The sequence below is a fragment of the Hyla sarda genome, chromosome 7 (assembly GCF_029499605.1).
Source record: "Hyla sarda isolate aHylSar1 chromosome 7, aHylSar1.hap1, whole genome shotgun sequence".
Lineage (NCBI taxonomy): Eukaryota > Metazoa > Chordata > Amphibia > Anura > Hylidae > Hyla > Hyla sarda.
In genome coordinates, this window is record NC_079195.1 from 231,465,464 (window position 1) to 231,488,749 (window position 23,286).

Here is a 23,286-nt window from a genome sequence, read left to right on the forward strand (position 1 = left end):
TCGCTCCATGCCCGATGACTGGCGTGTGTCCCAACATGTTTCCCCCAGGTGGTGAAACATGTTACATGGGTGGGATACACTGAAGGCTGTCAGTGCATGCTGGAACTTGTAGTCTTGTCACATCTGGGGAGCCACAGGTTGGGGACATACAGTAGGTGTCTTACTTAGCATTATAAATGATCCTAATACGATGACATTGTAGGCGACTCCATGTTACCTGCTGGGCTGTGTCGGAGCTGATTTTCCGTATGAGCCGGGTTTCCGATCATTCTCAGGGAATGGAGAAGGAGACAATGTAGAATTCTTGGCTGCGGCGCGCGGACGCTGCATTTAAGTTTGATTTAATGTTACTGACAGGACTATTTCAATTTGGCTCATGCAGTTTGACAAGTAACATGCTGATGGTTTGGAGGGAGGGAATTCTCAAATGCTTTAAGATTCTGTAGCCGGCCCAGGTATGGATGGGTGGACGGGGATTAATAAAAGACAGAATGTATGGTGACGTGCGCCGGAGACGGTGCCAGGGTGGAAATGTAATGTAATGTTGCCTAAGTATCTGAGCTGCGGATGAGACGGCCGCTCACGGGATGAGGTGGAGGCGGACTTAGAATTTTTCATTCCGAGTAAAAGCCATACAGTATGTTAGTATAGGAGAATTATAAAGGAACCAAAAATGATCACTATGATCAATATAAATGGTACTGACCATTCTGGAGGCCATTAGTTGTATGCAGATCAGGCTTGTTTTTTGCGGGATGAGTTGTGTTTTTAACAGCACCACTATGGGGTACATAGTCACACACCACTATGGGGTACATAGTCATACACCACTATGGGGTACATAGTCACACACCACTATGGGGTACATAGTCATACACCACTATGGGGTACATAGTCATACACCACTATGGGGTACATAGTTATACACCACTATGGGGTACATAGTCATACACCACTATGGGGTACATAGTCATACACCACTATGGGGTACATAGTCATACACCACTGTGGGTACATAGTCATACACCACTGGGGGGTACATAGTCATACACCACTGGGGGGTACATAGTCATACACCACTGAGGAGTACATAGTCATACACCACTATGGGGTACATAGTCATACACCACTGTGGGGTACATAGTTATACACCACTGAGGGGTACATAGTCATACACCACTAGGGGGTACATTGTAATACACCACTGATGGGGTACATAGTCATACACCACTGAGGGGTACATAGTCATACACCACTATGGGGTACATAGTCATACACCACTATGGGGTACATAGTCATACACCACTATGGGGTACATAGTCATACACCACTGTGGGTACATAGTCATACACCACTGGGGGGTACATAGTCATACACCACTGAGGAGTACATAGTCATACACCACTATGGGGTACATAGTCATACACCACTGTGGGGTACATAGTTATACACCACTGAGGGGTACATAGTCATACACCACTAGGGGGTACATTGTAATACACCACTGATGGGGTACATAGTCATACACCACTGAGGGGTACATAGTCATACACCACTGATGGGGTACATAGTCATACACCACTATGGGGTACATAGTTATACACCACTATGGGGTACATAGTCATACACCACTATGGGGTACATAGTCATACACCACTATGGGGTACATAGTCATACACCACTGTGGGTACATAGTCATACACCACTGGGGGGTACATAGCCATACACCACTGGGGGGTACATAGTCATACACCACTGAGGAGTACAGAGTCATACACCACTATGGGGTACATAGTCATACACCACTGTGGGGTACATAGTTATACACCACTGAGGGGTACATAGTCATACACCACTGTGGGGTACATAGTCATACACCACTAGGGGGTACATTGTAATACACCACTGATGGGGTACATAGTCATACACCACTGAGGGGTACATAGTCATACACCACTGAGGGGTACATAGTCATACACCACTGATGGGGTACATAGTCATACACCACTGATGGGGTACATAGTCATACACCACTAGGGGGTACATTGTCATACACCACTGAGGGGTACATAGTCATACACCACTGAGGGGTACATAGTCATACACCACTATGGGGTACATAGTCATATACCACTGAGGGGTACATAGTCATACACCACTGGGGGTACATAGTCATACACCACTAGGGGGTACATAGTCATATACCACTGAGGGGTACATAGTCATACACCACTGGGGGGTACATAGTCATACACCACTAGGGGGTACATTGTCATACACCACTGATGGGGTACATAGTCATACACCACTGGGGGTACATAGTCATACACCACTGAGGGGTACATAGTCATATGCCACTGAGGGGTACATAGTCATACACCACTGGGGGGTACATAGTCATACACCACTAGGGGGTACATAGTCATACACCACTGGGGGTACATAGTCATACACCACTGAGGGGTACATAGTCATACACCACTGAGGGGTACATAGTCATATGCCACTGAGGGGTACATAGTCATACACCACTGGGGGGTACATAGTCATACACCACTAGGGGGTACATAGTCATACACCACTGAGGGGTACATAGTCATATACCACTGAGGGGTACATAGTCATACACCACTAGGGGGTACATTGTCATACACCACTGATGGGGTACATAGTCATACACCACTGGGGGGGGTACATAGTCATACACCACTGGGGGTACATAGTCATACACTACTGGGGGTACATAGTCATATACCACTGAGGGGTACAAAGTCATACACCACTGAGGTGTACATAGTCATACACCACTAGGGGGTACATTGTCATACACCACTGGGGGGTACATAGTTATATACCAAATTTAAATTGTGATAATACCAGATTTCTGTAGTATTTTATGTTTTATTATTACCATTATTTGGGGTCCATAAAACCTTTTTTGTTTAGTCTTTCGAAACTCCCTAATCACCTTATGTTTGCAGACCCCCCAACCCCCCGATCACCTTATGTTTGCAGATCCCCCAACCCCTGATCACCTTATGTTTGCAGACCCCCCAACCCCCTGAACACCTTATATTTGCAGACCCCCCAACCCCCCGATCACCTTATGTTTGCAAATCACCCAACTCCCTAATCACCTTATGTTTGCAGACCCCCAAATCCCCAGATCAACTTATGTTTTCAGATCCCCCAACCCCCTGATCACCTTATGTTTGCAGACCCCCCAACCCCTGATCACCTTATGTTTGCAGACCCCCCAACCCCTGATCACCTTATATTTGCAGATCCCCCAACCCCTGATCACCTTATATTTGCAGACCCCCCAACCCCCGATCACCTTATATTTGCAGACCCCCAACCCCTGATCACCTTATATTTGCAGACCCCCCAACCCCTGATCACCTTATATTTGCAGACCCCCCAACCCCCGATCACCTTATATTTGCAGACCCCCCAACCCCCGATCACCTTATATTTGCAGACCCCCAACCCCCGATCACCTTATATTTGCAGACCCCCCAACCCCTGAGGACCTTATATTTGCAGACCCCCCAACCCCTGATCACCTTATATTTGCAGACCCCCAAACCTCTGATCACCTTATATTTGCAGACCCGCCAACCCCCTGATCACCTTATGTTTGCAGACCCCCCAACCCCTGATCACCTTATATTTGCAGACCCCCCAACCCCCGATCACCCTATATTTGCAGTACTCCCCAGTCATGTTATGCTACCAGGACCTATAACCCCCTTAATATCTTATGTGTGCAGGACCTCGTAAGATATACTCCAAAAGAAATGGCCTCTGCGTATTGGCAATAAATATGCCTTAATAATGAAGGTTCTTTGTACTCTGCAATTAACATGAGATTAAGTGGTCATGCTGAGCGTATTCGTTTACCCCACCCTCCATCGGGGCAGAAAGTATAGCAAGTTACAACACTACAATATCAGATCAACAATGTTCGAAAAAGAAAATGCCGCCCCCAACCCTGAAGTTTACAGAGCGATTTCACGCGATTATTCATTCAATAAATAGCGCTAAGTGGGGTTCGGGGCTGTAAAGCTCCACGTAGCTTATGAAAATGAATTTCAATGAAAAACATTGCGTTTCTGTGGCTCTAACCTGCTCATTATGCCGGTAAATTACAGCCGGCTTTCTCTCCGAGGAAAAATGTGAGCCCGCTATTGCCGTCAATTATTCTCCAGATCTGTTTTGCTGTAAAATTCCAAATGAGCTTTTGGAACTTACAAGAAAGGGGGGAAAAAGGCTTTGGATCCTTTGGGTGGGGGGCAGGGGGGCTTTGTAAGAAAAAGGACGATGGCACCAGATGTTTTTATCTCTCGGTGAATATACATTCAGCGACCATCACCGCCTCTTGTTTACATCCAATTATTTGAGGCGCACTACGGCTGCTTTATTAATGCCTCTCTAGCGAAAGTGCGGGGCGTCTTCAAACCGCGCGCTCACAATTACATCTGTAAGCAGCATTCTCCCCCAACAATGCTTTACGTCTACATTTCCATCTACGAGAAAAGTACAAATGTGATTTGCTGCACTTACGAGAGCAATAGACGGAGAAAAAAAACCTCAATGGGGTAGCAAATTTTATGGTGCATAATGGACTAGCTGTGGCTTTTTATCTTTTTGCCACAATTTTAAAACATTAGATTTTTAAAAAATCTGCTTCTGGCCTGGACCTGTATAGACCCCCGGAAAGTGAAGAAAAAAAGCAACACTTCCTGTAAATTATCAGAGATTGATATCATGCCAGTTTTTCACAATTACATAATAGTAAACATCATGCCAGTTTTACGCAATTACATAATCGTAATGTCTGTTCTGGTAAAAAAGAATGCTTCAGAACATGAACAGGATCAACAACATCTCCTCGTGACTGATAACCCCTGTAGTATCGGACAAGAAAATACTTGCGTATCAAGGACAAGAACAGTCTTAGGGACGGAGGCAATGGGGTAGCACATTTTATGGTGCATAATGGAGGACTAACTGTGGCTTTTTATCTTTTTGCCAAATTTTTTAAATATTAGATTTTTTAGAAAGCTGCTCCCAGCTCGGATCTGTATAGACCCACGGAAAGTGGAAAAAAGGCAACACTTCTTGAAAATTATTAGAGCTTTATATCATGCCAGTTTTTAACAATCACATAATAGTAAATGCAGTCATGGCCGTAAATGTTGGCACCCCTTAAATTTTTCTATAAAATTAAGTATTTCTCACAGAAAAGGATTGCAGTAACACATGTTTTGCTATACACATGTTTATTCCCTTTGTGTGTATTGAAACTAAACCAAAAGGGGGGGGGGGAGCAAATTCAACATAATGTCACCAAACTCCAAAAATGGTCTGGACAAAATTATTGGCACCCTTAACTTAATATTTGGTTGCACACCCTTTGGAAAAAATAACTGAAATCAGTGTCTTCCTATAACCATCAATAAGCTTCTTACACCTCTCAGCCGGAATGTTGGACCACTCTTCCTATAAGCATCAATAAGCTTCTTACACCTCTCAGCCGGAATGTTGAACCACTCTTCCTATAACCATCAATAAGCTTCTTACACCTCTCAGCCGGATTGTTGGACCACTCTTCCTTTACAAACTGCTCCAGGTCTCTTATTGGAAGGCGCCTTTTCCCAACAGTAATTATAAGATCTCTCCACAGGTGATCAATGGGATTTAGATCTGGACTCATTGCTGCCACTTCAGAACTCTCCAGCGCTTTGTTGCCATCCATTTCTGGGTGTTTTTTGATGTATGTTTGGGGTCATTGTCCTGCTGGAAGACCCAAGATCTCAGACGCAAACCCAGCTTTCTGACACTGGGCTGTACAGTGCGACCCAAAATCCATTGGTAATCCTCAGATTTCATCATGTCTTGTACACATTCATGGGAAACACTGGTTTACTGACTTAACAATATAGTGACACAGCGGATTTTTCTCTATATATAAAATTCTGTCATGCAATCTGGGGCAAAAACCCAAATGCAGCGTCTCCAGTTATTCTATCCAAGGGGTATTTGAGTGAGTGGTCCAATCTTGGACTCAGTGTTTACTACCTCTTTGCATCATGTTTGATGCACTGTTTTAATATGCCATGTTATCTTCCTTGTATTATCCCTAATTATATCCCCTGATGAACCTTGTTATTATATGAAGGGGGGGGAAACACATCGGGATATGAGGAGGGGGAAGGAACACATTATCAGAGATTATATCATGCCAGTTTTTCACAATTGGGAAGTACGATGGGATATGGTGTGTTAGGAATTACTTTAAAGGTTAACATTGCTTTAACCCCTTAAGGACGGCGTTTTTCTGTTTTTGCACTTTTGTTTTTTCTGCCTTACCTTTTAAAAATCATAACCCTTTCAATTTTGCACCTAAAAATCCATATGATGACTTAAGTTTTTTGCGCCACCAATTCTACTTTGTAAGGACATAAGTCATTTTACCCAAAAATCTACTGTGAAATAAAAAAAAATTATTGTGCGACAAAATTGAAGAAAAAAATGCCATTTTGTAACTATTGGGGCTTCCGTTTCTACGCATTAAAGTATAGTCACACATAGTCACGTATAGTCACACACCGGATTTTTCTGTATAAAACTCTGTCATGCAATCTGGGGCAGAAACCGAAACGCTGCGTCTCCTGTTATTCTATCCAAGGGGATAAAATAAAATTTCAGTTTTTTTCCTGGTAAAATACCATACACCATAATGGAAATCCAAGGGACCAATGTGGTCTATTCGGCCATAGCCTATGTTCTCCATGCAGCAGATCTAGTGCTAATGGGAACCTAGCCTTATACGTAAATGGTCTACATTATACTGGTAATGGCTTCTATGATGGCCGAGTGGTCAGAGTGTCAGATGTGAATTCGCAAATGTTCCGGTTTTTTTTTTCAGCTGACATGAAATGGGCACAAGGTTGTGTAGATCTTCACCTCCGCTTCTACAGCTACATCTATAGAGGAGAAGCAAAGAATGACAACAAATGGCGCTCATCCAGGAGGCCGAATATCTGCCCCTTGTGAATCACTAATGGCATTAGCTTGGAACATGGTTATTTCGTTATTTTCTGGCCAAATACCTTCACATCCCGGATTTTCCACTTTGTCCTAAGGCGACGAAGTAAAGCAGGCACTGAGGAGATAGAGCGCTCGGCTAAATATACATCTTGCCCCCCTGGGTATTCTTACGAACCCTTATTTATCCTGCAGTCACACCATTCACACCTTGCAGACATCCGGCTCGTTCGTAATTACTTGTTTTACAGCAATATTCCACATTATAACGGCGCACATCTTCACTTGGCGGAATTTTCTAAAGGGCTTCGGAATGTGAGATCATTGTAATATCGCATCGGCTCTCCGGGGGGCATCACAAATCAAACCACAAATATTCTGCTTTATATTTCATTATTATTATTATCATGTGCGCAGAAGCTGATATATTCCTGGCCTGGACTGCTGTGCATTGGAGGTTAATAGCCTTTCAAGATCTGCATTTTACTAGAATTAATCAGCGTCCTGTGATGGATTTGAAGACAAAATCCAAATATTTGATCCACGGGAAAAAAAAATAAAAAATTTGGACTGTTCTCCCTAATGAATTCCATCGAGTTTCTGCTTATCTGGAACGTAATAAATTTAGGCAGGTATTCTATAAGGCTTGTCACTAGAATGGCAGAGGCAATGTGTATTATTGGAGAAGCGATACTGAAAGTGGCTGAGCGCTATAATACTAATATACCGTATTTTTCGCCCTGTAGGACGCACCGGCATATAAGACGCACCCAAATATAAAGGTGCAAAATCTAGAAAAAAAAGATTCTGAACCCAACAGTGATCTTCAACCTGCGGACCTCCAGATGTTGCAAAACTACAACTCCCAGCATGCCCGGACAGCCAACGGCTGTCCGGGCATGCTGGGAGTTGTAGTTTTGCAACATCTGGAGGTCCGCAGATTGAAGACCACTGGTATAGGAGGTAATACTCATGTGTCCCCGCCGCTCCGGACCCATCACCGCTGCCCTGGATGTCGCTCCATCGCTGTCGCCGCGTCCCCGGGGTGTCCCCGACTCTCCGGACGTCTCCTTCCCCAGGATCCACGCTCTCCGTCGCCGTCATCACGTCGCTACGCACGCCGCTCCTATTGGATGACGGGACGGCGTGCGCGACGACATGATGACGTTGTAGGAGAGCGCCGGCCATGCAGGGGATCCCGGCACGGAGCAGACACCGAGGAGGCAGGTAAGGTCCCTTCCAGTGTCCTGTAAGCTGTTCGGAATGCCGCGATTTCACCGCGGCGGTGCCGAACAGCCCGACTGAGCAGCCGGGTTAGTGTCACTTTCGATTCAGAAGCGGCGGTCAGCTTTGATCGCCGCATCTGAAGGGTTAATACAGGACATCACCGCGATCGGTGATGTCCTGTATTAGCCGTGGGTAGATGGCCGCAGGGACCGCCGCGATAGGTGTGTATTCGCCGTATAAGACGCACCAACTTTTCCCCCCAGTTTTGGGGAAGAAAAAGTGCTTCTTATGCAGTGAAAAATACGGTAATCTAAAACATTCTTTCCGTCCTGCACTTTACAGTCGGGAATTTACTATCATCTGTGAAAAAAATGGTCACAGGATCTTAACTGCTTCTGCCATTTGGTGGGTTCATGTGTACAATGCAAACATTGGCACAAGAATTCGAAAAACGTGTCTGTTTTATTTCCCTGAAACAGTGCCACGCTGATCCATGGGTGGTGTATGTAGAATTGAACTTGACTGCAGTACCACATACGACCTGTAGAGATGGCCTGGAGCTGTTTTAGCAACACAGTATACATTTTTGACTAAAAATTTCTTTACAGATAGTAAGAAATAGACATTAAAAAACAAGAATTTCTTTTGCTATTATGTCCCCGACCCCTCGCGACGTCTCGCCTGCCCCCTCGTGACGTCTTGCCCACCCCCTCAACGAAAGTCTATGGGAAGGGGGCGCGAACGCTGTCACGCCCCCTTCCCATAGACTTTGGTATAGGGGGTGGGCGAAACGTCACGAGGGGGCGGGCGTGACTTCACGCCCGGCGGCCGCGAACACGGAAGCCCGCACACAGCGTTCGGAGTAATGAACTTCCGGACGCTGTGAACGGAGCTCTGAAAATTAGGGCAGCGCACAACCCCTTTAAAGGGGTACTCCGGTGAAAACCTTTTTTCTTTTAAATCAACTGGTGGCAGAAAGTTAAACATATTTGTAAATTACTTCTATTAAAAAATCTTAATCCTCCCTGTACTTATTAGCTGCTGAATCCTACAGAGGAAATTCTTTTCTTTTTGGAATGCTCTCTGATGACATCACGAGCACAGTGCTCTCTGCTGATGTTATTATAATAATAATAACGCTTTATTTATTGTTGTCCTTAGTAGGATTTGAGCCCAAGTCCCCAGCACTGCAAGGCAGTAGTGCTAATCACTGAGCCACCATGCTGCCCTTAGCATACATCTGCTACGCATGGTTACTAAAATGGACAGAGATGTCAGCAGAGAGCACTGTGCTCGTGATGTCATCAGTGTTCCAAAAAGAGAGGAATTTCCTCTGTAGCATTCAGCAGCTAATAAGTACTGAAAGGATTAAGATTTTTTAATAGAAGTAATTTACAAATATGTTTAACTTTCTGCCACCAGTTGATTTAAAAGAAAAAAGGTTTTCCCTGGAGTATCCCTTTAATATGCCTCATTTTTATGCAAGGTTTTTTTTCCTTACTTTTTTTTGCATTTTGATTTCATATTATTTCATGTTCTTTTTTTCCATCTATATACAGAGCTGCATTCAGTCTAATACAGTTTAAAACTTTTTATTGCTTTTGGGTTATACATAAGTTTAGAAAAGGTGTAGGTGCCCTTCCTTCCCATTTCAGATATAGCCAAGTGCTGTACTGGTCTGCTTATCTATTCCTAATCTTTCCCTATTTCTTACCCTGAACTCTAACTTCTTACCAGGCAAACTTACCACATTGTCCCTCCAGTGTACCTATGTAAGTCCTGGGACTCACCCCTAATATCGGACATCAGCGATCACGTTGTAATCCACCATTACCCTTCTCGATGCAGCAATCAATTCAAGGACTGATCGGGACCTGTGCAGTGCGGAATTCCCGATCAGTTAATATGGTAGCCAGAGGGCTCCTCCTTACCTTTGTGGCTCCGAATGTTGCTCTTCTTCAATGATCTACATTAAGCAGACTGTACAAGTAGAGTGCTAACAGTACTGATTAATGTTATGCTACTGCTTAACACTGAACAGTACAGGCAATCGATTGATTGCTTATACTGTTATATTTAAAAAATATTTATCTATCTATATATTATTATTATTTTTTTATTATTAGATAATTAAAGTCCTCATATGTCCATGTAGATAGAAAATTATGACTCTTCAAAGGTGAGGAGGAAAAAGCGAAAATGCTAACATTTTAATGGGTGGTGTCATGAATGGGTTGATATCTCCATGGGCATGGGTTTGGTGACTAAGCCTTTGGCTGTCCGTGCATGCAGGAAATCCCGTGGGTTTCCATTATGGTATTTGTCATTGTACTGGGAAAAAAAATAGTAGCTCTATTTTATCGTGGAATTTGTATTGGAGGCTTATAATGCAGTATTTCCCACCAAGCGTGCCTACAGCTGTTGCAAAACTACAACTCCCAGCAAGCCCGGACAGCCTTTGTCCAGTGTTTCCCAACCAGTGTGCCTCCAGCTGTTGCAACACTACAACTCCCAGCATGCCTGGACAGCCCTAGGCCAGTGTTTCCCAATCATAGGGGCCTCCAGCTGTTGAAAACTACAACTCCCCAGCATGCCCGGACAGCATAAGGACAAAATTTCCCAACCAGTGTGCCTCCAGCTTTTGCAAAACTACGACTTCCAGCATGCCCAGAAAGCCAAAGGCTGTCCGGGTATGCTGGGATTCGTTGTTTTCCAACAGCTGGAGGCACACTGGTTGGGAAACATTGTAATAGAAATGTAGCCCATCACAATTACGGTATATTTCAGTGCACCCATTGGGGTCCCCTCTGGTAAACGTGGCCCCATGTGAGAACATAGCCCCCCTCTGTTCAGTAGAAGCTCAGACATAAATTTCCTGTGACCTTGACGACACGTGAGCATTATATGGTCAACAAGCTAATTCCGAGCAATTAGGGAATTATTTGTTGCGTAAGATTCATCGGGCTCCATAAATAAGCGCTCGACTTTCCCAACAGCGCGAGATTAATTCGTCAGCGTGGAAAGTGGATTGTGAGTATTAGAGGCAGGTTAATGAGAATATTCCAGTGTAAACTGTTCTCTAGATCTGGGCGATGGGCTCAGCCCCGGCTCCTAATTACTTCAGATAAGAGTCTGATCTCAGCACCGAGGAGAATGATACGCTTTAATTTCAAGGTTCGCAACGCCGGCTCCTGAATAAACTCATGGTCTGCTTCAAGGGCAGCAGCATATAGATATGTAACGTGTGAATACAGTGACCCTACCAGCAGAATAGTGAGGACAGCTCTGGGGTATATTACAGGATATAACTCAGGATCAGTACAGGATAAGTAATGTAATGTATGTACACAGTGACCTCACCAGCAGAATAGTGAGTACAGCTCTGGAGTATAATACAGGATATACCTCAGGATCAGTACAGGATAAGTAATGTATATACACAGTGACCTCACCAGCAGAATAGTGAGTACAGCTCTGGGGTATATTACAGGATATAACTCAGGATCAGTACAGGATAAGTAATGTAATGTATGTACACAGTGACCTCACCAGCAGAATAGTGAGGACAGCTCTGGGGTATATTACAGGATATAACTCAGGATCAGTACAGGATAAGTAATGTAATGTATGTACACAGTGACCTCACCAGCAGAATAGTGAGGACAGCTCTGGGGTATATTACAGGATATAACTCAGGATCAGTACAGGATAATTAATGTAATGTATGCACACAGTGACCCCACCAGCAGAATAGTGAGTACAGCTCTGGAGTATAATACAGGATATAACTCAGGGTCAGTACAGGATAAGTAATGTAATGTATGTACACAGTGACCTCACCAGCAGAATAGTGAGTACAGCTCTGGAGTATAATACAGGATATAACTCAGGATCAGTACAGGATAAGTAATGTAATGTATGTACACAGTGACCTCACCAGCAGAATAGTGAGTACAGCTCTAGGGTATATTACAGGATATAACTCAGGATCAGTACAGGATAAGTAATGTAATGTATGTACACAGTGACCTCACCAGCAGAATAGTGAGTACAGCTCTGGAGTATAATACAGGATATGACTCAGGATCAGTACAGGATAAGTAATGTAATGTATGTACACAGTGACCTCACCAGCAGAATAGTGAGTACAGCTCTGGGGTATATTACAGGATATAACTCAGGATCAGTACTGTATAAGTAATGTAATGTATGTACACAGTGACCCCACCAGCAGAATAGTGAGTACAGCTCTGGAGTATAATACAGGATATAACTCAGGATCAGTACAGGATAAGTAATGTAATGTATATACACAGTGACCTCACCAGCAGAATAGTGAGTACAGCTCTGGGGTATAATACAGGATATAACTCAGGATCAGTACAGGATAAGTAATGTATATACACAGTGACCTCACCAGCAGAATAGTGAGTACAGCTCTGGAATATAATACAGGATATAACTCAGGATCAATACAGGATAAGTAATGTAATGTATGTACATAGTGACCTCACCAGCAGAATAGTGAGTACAGCTCTGGAGTATAATAGAGGATATAACTCAGGATCAGTACAGGATAAGTAATGTAATGTATATACACAGTGACCTCACTAGCAGAATAGTGAGTACAGCTCTGGAGTATAATACAGGATATAACTCAGGATCAGTACAGGATAAGTAATGTAATGTATATACACAGTGACCTCACCAGCAGAATAGTGAGTACAGCTCTGGAGTATTATAATGGATATAACTCTGGATCAGTAAGGGATAAGTAATGTAATGTATGTACACAGTGACCTCACCAGCAGAATAGTGAGTACAGCTCTGGGGTATAATACAGGATATAACTCAGGATCAGTACAGGATAAGTAATGTAATGTATGTACACAGTGACCTCACCAGCAGAATAGTGAGTACAGCTCTGGGATATAATACAGGATATAACTCAGGATCAGTACAGGATAAGTAATGTAATGTATGTACACAGTGACCTCACCAGCAGAATAGTGAGTACAGCTCTGGAGTATAATAAAGGATATAACTCAGGATCAGTACAGGATAAGTAATGTAATGTTTGTACACAGTGACCTCCCCCGCAGAATAGTGAGTACAGCTCTGGAATATAATACAGGATATAACTCAGGATCAGTACAGGATAAGTAATGTAATGTATGTACACAGTGATCTCACCAGCAGAATAGTGAGTACAGCTCTGGAGTATAATACAGGATATAACTCAGGATCAGTACAGGATAAGTAATGTAATGTATATACACAGTGACCTCACCAGCAGAATAGTGAGTACAGCTCTGGGGTATAATACAGGATATAACTCAGGATCAGTACAGGATAAGTAATGTAATGTATGTACACAGTGATCTCACCAGCAGAATAGTGAGTACAGCTCTGGAGTATAATACAGGATATAACTCAGGATCAGTACAGGATAAGTAATATAATGTATGTACACAATGACCTCACCAGCAGAATAGTGAGTACAGCTCTGGAGTATAATACAGGATATAACTCAGGATCAGTACAGGATAAGTAATGTAATGTATGTACACAGTGATCTCACCAGCAGAATAGTGAGTACAGCTCTGGAGTATAATACAGGATATAACTCAGGATCAGTACTGGATAAGTAATGTAATGTATGTACACAGTGACCTCACCAGCAGAATAGTGAGTACAGCTCTGGAGTATAATACAGGATATAACTCAGGATCAGTACAGGATAAGTAATGTAATGTATGTACACAGTGACCTCACCAGCAGAATAGTGAGCACAGCTCTGGAGTATAATACAGGATATAACTCAGGATCAGTACAGGATAAGTAATTTACATTTACAGAATGTCTGATCTTTATCTGTAGATGGATCTTCTGTGGAGATAACATCTTGTGGACTCATCAGAATGATCATAGTCTATTCCATCATATCCATGAAGCAAAATTAGATTAACCCTTACCGTGAGGGACATCTTCATGATGGTTTCCAGACAGGATTCAGGTCTTTAGTAAGAGCGCACACATTACCCTGTGTATAGGGGAGACTTTATCTAGGGACCTGACAAATTGGATGCGGCCCTATAGGGTTTCTTGTTTGCTTTCCCTCGGATGATAATACAGAACTGGAGGACGGTCTTACAGCCCGTGCACGCTGCATGAATCAATAGGATAGCAAAGACAATCACATGTATACATGACACTATATTTCTTAGAATAGAGAAATTGACTCTCTGTATATAACAATATGAACATTTTTTATTACCCCCCTATTCCCAATTTACAAAATTTGTATATAATAATGTTAAATAATTAAATAAATAAACATATTTGGTATCGCCAAATGCGGAAATGTCTGAACTATTACAAGATAATCTTAATGGTTCTTAAATGTAAAAAAAAGAAACTAAAATTCAAAAAAATATTTTTATCAAATCACAGAAAAAACTTTATTCAAAATACGGTAGTTTAATGAGTCTCATAGATGCAGTAGTGCTGCCAATAAAGACTATAGATCACGGTGCAAAAAATAACTGATACAGCCTCGTATGTACGAAAAATGAGAACGGTATAGGGGTCAGAATGGGGCAATTTTAAGTAATTTTGTTCAAAACAGTTTGACTTTGAAGTAGTATAGTAATAGACAAGCATGTAAATCGTTTTTAATCATATTGACTCTGAGAATAATGATCATATCTCAAGTTTACTATAAAGTGCACGGCCTATAAACAACCCCCCCCCCCCCCCCCCCCGAAATTTATTTTTCTTTTTTTAAATTCCCCATCACAAATAATATTTTTGGCTTGCTATTGGTTGCGCAAAAAACAAACCCTTTTATGAGTCTGTGGATGAAAAAGGTAAAGAGTTAAAATACGAAGAGGAACGGGAAAAAACGCAAAAAATGAAAATGGGCGGTGTCCTCATAGAATAATGTGGAGGTTCTTGTATATAACTAGATTAGGTGATTTCTTCTTCAATATTTTTTCCTCTGATTTGGCTCTCCTACTACAGCCTATACTTCCCATGAGGCCCCTGCAGAGGGGGCGGAGTCTTATCACTGTATCATAAAAGCAAAACAGTGAAAAAGATAGCACGCTTATTCTATTAAAGGGGTACTCCACTGCTCAGCGTTTGGAACAAACTGTTCCGAACACTGGAGACGGCACCGGGAATTTGTGAAGTCATAGCCCTGTCCCCCCCCATCCCATCACACCCCACCCCCTCAATGCAAGTCTATGGGAGGGGGCGTGACAGCCGTCACGCCCCCTCCCATAGACTTGCATTGAGGGGGCGGGGCTATGACATCATGAGCTCCCGATGCCGGTGTGAGGTGGTTTTTTGCGCCCCCGTAGATCCTTGCATCCGCTCCTCCCCCAGCTGTCCGAATATTTCCGAAGCTAGAACTGGGGGAGAGCAGAGGTTCACACCCCCTCTCTGAGCTCGGCTGGATGCAGATCTCTATGGCCACGCCCCCTCCCTGAGGACATTGATCTCCACGGCAGGTCCCTCCCTCATCTCCCCTCCCTGAGGACATAAATCTCCACGGCAGGTCCCCTCAAAGGGGGACATACTGCACGGGCTACAGGCTAAAGGGGGACAAAGGAGGACATACTGTACGGGCTAAAGACTGCACAAGCTAAAGGGGGACATACTGAGCTCTATGTGTAAAGGGGGACATTTAGCCCGTGCAGTATGTCCTCCTTTAGCCCGTGCAGTATGTCCCCTTTAGCCTGTACAGTATGTCCCCCTTTACACATAGAGCTCATTGGGAGCACTGCTCTACGTCCTCAGGGAGGGGAGATGAGGGAGGGGCCTTCTGTGAAGATCTATGTCCTCAGGGAGGGGGCGTGGCCATAGAGATCTGCGTCCAGCCGAGCTCAGGGAGGGGAGATGAGGGAGGGGGCGTGGACCTTCTCTCTCCCCTTGCTCTGCCCTCCCCCAGTTCTAGCTTCGGAAATGTTCGGAGAGCTGGGGGAGGAGCGGACGCATGGATCTACGGGGGCGCAAAGAACCACCTCACACCAGCTCCAGCGTTGGAACAGTTTGTTCCAAACGCTGAACAGTGGAGTACCCCTTTAAATGATGAAAACACACAGCACTTTATGGACCGTTTTGACTATAATGGGGTCTGTTAGTCCAGGAGTTTTGCTGGTATAAGGGCAAAATTCCTGGAGATAACATGTTCTGATCACCGAGGGTCCGACCCCCGAGATCTCCAGGCCGGCACTGCAGCGTTCATGAATATAAAAGCCTGAGGCTTCCATGTTCGTGGCATCACGCCATGCCCTCTCCATTCATGTCTATGGGAGAGGCGTGGCGGCAGTGTATTAGCCATCACATCCACTCCCACTGTTACGTATAGGACAGTAGTGTGGTATATATAGAGTTAACTATGTCCCTGCTATTACCGGATGGTGATAGCAGCTGATCTGCCAATACAGCTTATGGTTAGGAGCTGAACGCCGAGACCCCCTCCCCCCCCCCTTTGGATAGGGATAACATGTCTAGGGGCGAAGTACCCCTTTAACTCACACTACAGAGTTTCTGTGTATTCCTATAAAATGCAGCTTCATCTTGTCTTCTTCTGTGTTTTTTTTACATCTCAGCTCTTATAAGCAGGAAAAATAGTATGAAGTTGCAATTCATTGGATAAACATGAGAACTGCACAAAGGAAACATGGGGCAGTGTAATTTAGGGGTGTTTAATAAGTCTGTGGCTAAGCATCGCATGCAGTCACCTACTATATCACTGCACTCCTGGTCTCTTAGGAATATATCTTCAGGAACAATAGATAGATATGAGATAGATATATGAAGGCACATACCAATAAATAAGGAGAGTGGAGGGAAGTGAGGGGTGGCATAATAGTAAGTTAGCTACATAGGGGAGACTGTCTACACAAAAAGGAAGTTATTTAGTCAGGGGAATGTGTGACTGGGAGATCACATGACCTGCCATAATGAAAGGGCTCAGAATATCTGGATGCAACTGAGTTTGGATGAAACAAATTACACAGCAGAAATATTGCTGGCGTGTTAGCTTTGTATCTTTAAATATTATTCTTCCGGAGTGTTTCTTTAAAGGGGTTCTCTGCTGGAAAACATATTTATTTTTTTAAATCAACTGGTGCCAGAAAGTTAAACAGATTTGTAAATTACTTCTGTTAAAAATCTTAATCCTTCCAGTACTTATCAACTGCTGTATAATAGAGAGGAAGTTAATTTCTTTTTGAAATTATTTTCTGTCTGACCACAGTGCTCTCTGCTGACACTTCTGTCCATTTTAGGAACTGTCCAGAGCAGGAGCAAATCCCCATAACAAACCTCTCCTGCTCTGGACAGTTCCTGACATGGACAGAGGTGTCAGCAGAGAGCACTGTGGTCAGACAGAAAGGAAATTCAAAAAGAAAGGAACTTCCTCTAGAGCATACAGCAGCTGATAAGTACTGGAAGGATTAAGTTATTTAATAAAAGTCATTTACAAATCTGTTTAACTTTCTGGCACCAGTTGATTAATAAACAAAGTTTTCCAGTGGAGTGCCCCTTTAAGCATTCATGCCATAACCTCATGCCTTACTGCAGTATAATATTCTGCCAATTACTGCAGATGGTGGGGCCCATCCCTGACTGTTCAGGGGCCATTGAGCTCTGCGCCAAACTAAATTTAGAATTATGCTGATTCCCAAAGCAACTCAAACCCCCATACAGAAATGTTAAGAATTCGGAAAGTCACTTAACATTTTAAAGGTTTTTCCTGTGTCATGTTGATGAAAGAGGTTTATAAAGTAGAATGGATTGAGCTCTGCACAGTGGTTCTCTAAAAGGTTTGGATGCATCGCAGGGACGTTGTGATCCCCGTTCCTCCTGTCCCTCAGTTATTTCCTAATTTACTTTGCTATATTATGCCGGTTGCGCTGTGAGGAGCAGCCGAGCTCCCGCTGATACGATACCTTTATGTTTCATTCAGAGTAGGATACATTGTAATCTCTGCATATTCACAGACGCTCCTTTTTTCGGGTGCCAAGCTCTGTTTTGGAACCCGAGGGGCACGATTCTCCTTTCAGTAAGAATGTGGATTTAGTTTTACATTTACTTGGGCTCTTGTTTGTTTTTTTGCGTCTGTGTTAAGCGGCTTCTTCTGTTCCATTGAGTCAGCGAGATGTGATGAGGCTCCATTTATGAACGGCGAATACGTTTTCCTTATATACCATCAGAGCCAGCTATTTGATGTTTATTTTTTTTAACTTAAATGGGTACTCCGCCCTTAGACATCTTATCCCCTATAAAAAGGATGGGGGATAAGATATTTAATCGCTGGGGTTCTGCCACTGAGGACCCTCGCAATCTCTCTGCTGCACCTGGCGTTTGTTTAGAGCGTCCGCTGCAGCGCCGGAGGCTCATGACATCATGGTCACACCCTGCTCGTGATGTCACGGCCACGCCCCCTCAATGAAAGTCTATGGGAGGGGGCGTGGCAAGCCTCCGCATCGTCAGTCATCTGGCATGGAGCAAACATCGCTCCATTCACTGAATGTCAGACATCCCCGGTGTCAGACATCTTATCACCTATCCTTTGGATCTTTAAGATCTTTTCCTAATTGGATAGGAGATAAGATGTCTGATCCCGAGGGTCCTGCCGCTAGGAACCCCTCGTTCTCCCTGCTGCTCCCGGCGTTTGTTTAGAGCGTTGGGTGCAGTGACAGAGGCTCTTGACTCACAGTCACGGCCCCTCGATGCAAGTCTATGGGAGGGGGCGTGACGACCGTCACGCCCCGTCCCATAGACTCGCATTGAGGGGGGCATTACTTTGATGTCATGAGCCTCTGCCCTGCATCACAAGTCATCCGACTTTTGGGGTGCCGCAGCCAAGACCCCCGCGATCAGACATATTATCCCATATCCTTTGGATAGGGGATAACATGTCTAGGGGCAGAGTAACCCTTTAAGGGCTGGTCCTGCAGGACTGCTAATGGGAACTGTGTTTCTTCTGTGGAAAAAGTGCAGGAACTCCGTTCCCATGAGTTCCTGCAGGACTTGAGCCCTGGTCATAACATTATGGGGTACCCTGGGGAATGATGAGCATTGTGCTGCAGGCTAGTTAGGAGTAATAGTCCTCCAAGGAAAGTATACACCTACATAATCGGCTGGAGAAATGTGCTGCAGACCCCCTGAGGTCTATAATGTGTTCACACTACAGAATATTCCTATGAATTCCACTCTACGAATCCAACATTGGCCCATTCACACTGTGGAACGCCACCATGGAAATGTACCGGCCAAAATAATAAACATGTTCATTCTTTTGGCAGAATTACTCACAGACTGCATTGCCCTCATACTGACAGCGCAGGTCCGCGCAGCCCTAGTGCCTTTGAATTGCAACGGAATCTCCGACCTATAATATCTATTGTGGAGATTCCGTAGTGTGAACATTCATAATGGGAAGCAACATAATCGGCAAGTGGAATCTCCACTGCAGAAAACCCACAAGGGATTATGTATGTGTGAATGTACCCTAACAGTACCCTAACAGTTCTATCTTGTGGAGGAATGTCGTAGCTCACCTGATGTTTCCTATCTATTATTAAAGGGGTACTCCGGTGGAAAACTTTTTTTATTTTAATCAACTGGTGCCAGAAAGTTAAACAGATTTGTAAATTACTTCTATTAAAAAAATCTTAATCCTTCCAGTACTTATTAGCTGCTGAATACTACAGAGAAAATTCTTTTTTTTTTTTTGGAACACAGAGCTCTCTGCTGACATCATGAGCACAGTGCTCTCCGCTGACACATCTGTTCATTTTAAGAACTGTCCAGAGTAGGAGAAAATCCCCATAGAAAACATAAGCTGCTCTGGACAGTTCCTAAAATGGACAGAGATGTCAGCAGAGAGCACTGTGCTCGTGATGTCAGCAGAGAGCTCTGTGTTCCAAAAAGAAAACCATTTCCTCTGTAGTATTCAGAAGCTAATAAGTACTGGAAGGATTAAGATTTTTTTAATAGAAGTAATTTACAAATCTGTTTAACTTTCTGGCACCAGTTGAGTAAAAAAAAAAAAAAAAAATTCTACCGGAGTACCCCTTTAATGTTGTTGTTCCTATAGTGCAAAGTGCAGGAACGAGACCTCTGGACACTAGGATTCTGTGAAACAACCTTAAAAGGGTACGCCGGTAGAATTTTTTTTTTTCAAATCAACTGGTTCTGCAAAGGTAAAAATCTTAACCCTTCCAGTACTTATCAGCTGCTGTATGCTCCATGGGAGGTTGTGTAGTTCTCTCCAGTCTGACCACAGTGCTCTCTGCTGACACCTCTGTCCGTATCAGGAACTGTCCAGAGTAGGAGCAAATCCCCATAGCAAACCTCTCCTGCTCCGGACAATTCCTGACATGGACAGAGGCGTCAGCAGAGAGCACTGTGGTCAGACTGGAAAGAACTGCACAACTTCCTGTGGAGAATACAGCAGCTGTTAAGTACTGGAAGGGTTAAGATTTAAATATATAGAAGTAATATACAAATCTGTTGAACTTTCTGGAACCAGTTGATTTGTAAATAATTATTTTCCGGAGAACCCCTTTAACAACTTTACTGAACTTAAATCCAATGTAATATAGTTGCTTTGGTGCAGCTTGGGATATTATAGCTTTTTGAGCCAGATGAATGATTATTTGGTCACTGTCTCTTTAAATGTAGCTTTTTATAACACCTTTAGCATTCTCTGAGGTGCTTTTAGCACATGAAAGTGTAAGGACTAATGCAGAAGTAAATGTAGGCAGATGTTAACATTCACAGTCCAGTAAACCAAAACCACTGATGAGGATGTTCACAGGTTGGCTTACTGTGCGGCAATATGTAGAGTTTCCTTCCTTTACCCGGCTGTGTCAGTAGGGATGTATGCAGCAAGACTTCTAGATGTCACCCAACATTAAAGGGGTATTACAGGAAAAAACTTTTTTATATATATATATCATCTGGCTCCAGAAAGTTAAACAGATTTGTAAATTACTTCTATTAAAAAATCTTAATCCTTTCAGTACTTATGAGCTGCTGAAGTTGAGTTGTTCTTTTCTGTCTAACTGCTCTCTGATGATGCCTGTCTCGGGAACTGTCCAGAGTAGAAGCAAATCCCCATAGCAAACCTCTTCTACTCTGTGCAGTTCCCGAGACAAGCAGAGATGTCAGCAGAGAGCACTGTTGCCAGACAGAAAAAAACAACTCAACTTCAGCAGCTGATAATTATTAAGATTAAGATTTTTTTAATAGATGTAATTTACAAATCTGTTTAACTTTCTGGAGCCAGTTCATTCATATATATATATGAGTTTTTTTTCTTGGAATACCCCTTTAACCCCAACCGTAGTCCTTTAAAGAAATTAGTGTATTGCAGACGAAGACAAAATTAATTCAATTCTATAGGTAGTTGATTCTTAAAGGGGTACCCCGGTGGAAAACTATTTTTTTCAAATCAACTAACTTCAGAAAGTTAAACAGATTTGTAAATTACTTCTATTTAAAAACCTTAATCCTTCCAGTACTTATCAGCTGCTGTATACTACAGAGGAAATTGAGTTGTTCTTTTCTGTCTGACCACAGTGCTCTCTGCTGACCCCTCTGTCCATGTCAGGAACTGTCAGGAGAGGGTTTCTATGGGGATTTGCTCCAACTCTGGACAGTTCCTGACATGGACAGAGGTGTCAGCACAGAGCAGTGTGGTTAGGCAGAAAGGAAATTCAAAAAGAAAAGAACTTCCTCTGTAGTATACATCAGCTCATAAGTACTGAAAGGATTACGATTTTTTAATAGAAGTAATGTACAAATCTGTTTAACTTTTTGGAGTCAGTTGATATGGGAAATTTTTTTTTTCCACCGGAGTACCCCTTTAAAGTGAAAGTGTTGCCCAGATTTTTGATTTTACTAATTAGAGCCATATACTAATACATGTTCTTTTTCCCAATATGTTTCTACTATTATTTATTGCAAATATGTTTTTTTTTTTTATTATTATTTTTAGTCAATTATAGGGGTAGCCATCTTGCTTGTGCTGCTTTTAACAACATTTAGTGATATGCTTTACTGCAATTGACATAGACACAATGAACATCTATGGAGGAGACTTGTAAGCTTCTACATGGGAGGGGAAGGCTGAGCATCTATTGTCTCCTCTTTTTACTGGTGTCCTCTTTCACTGTAATCCTGTACTGATCACTTTCCAGCCCCCTCCTCCTCCTCATTATCATCATCACAAAACAGTTTAGTTTTAGCCCTAGTGGTGAGAATGAATACTGCAGGATTTCTGGATCATTTTATAATATAGAAAGTTAAGTAAAACCTTAGAAAAAAAAACATCAACAAAAAATCATAAAACATAAGTTTAACATAAAAAAACAACTTTATTTAAATAATAAATAATTTTCTGATGACACATTCCCTTTACGAGGGCATTGAAGCACGAAGAGGGAAATCAGCCAATCCAGAATCACCTCCAAAAGCTTTATGTATCCAGCTACAATAGTGGTCTCCAAACTGCAGCCCTCCAGATGTTGCAAAACTACCACTCCCAGCATGCCCGGACAGCCGTTGGCTGTCCGGGCATGCTAGGAGTGGTAGTTTTGCAACATCTGGAGGGCTGCAGTTTGAAGCTACAAGTGGCATATGAAGGTATCTCAGTGATACAGGGCCGGTGCCACCTACATGCAGAAGAGGCAGCTGCCTAGAGCGCACTCATGCTTGGGGCGCAGCACTGCACACTGTCTCTGTCAACTGTGTCACCCCAGTAGTAAGGAGATTACATGAGGAGGAGGTTTGTTACAGTGTGTCACCCCAGTAGGAAGGAGATTACATGAGGAGGAGGTTTGTTACAGTGTGTCACCCCAGTAGTAAGAAGATTCCATGAGGAGGGGGTTTGTTACAGTGTGTCACCCCAGTAGTAAGGAGATAACATGAGGAGGGGGTTTGTTACAGTGTGTCACCCCAGTAGTAAGGAGATAACATGAGGAG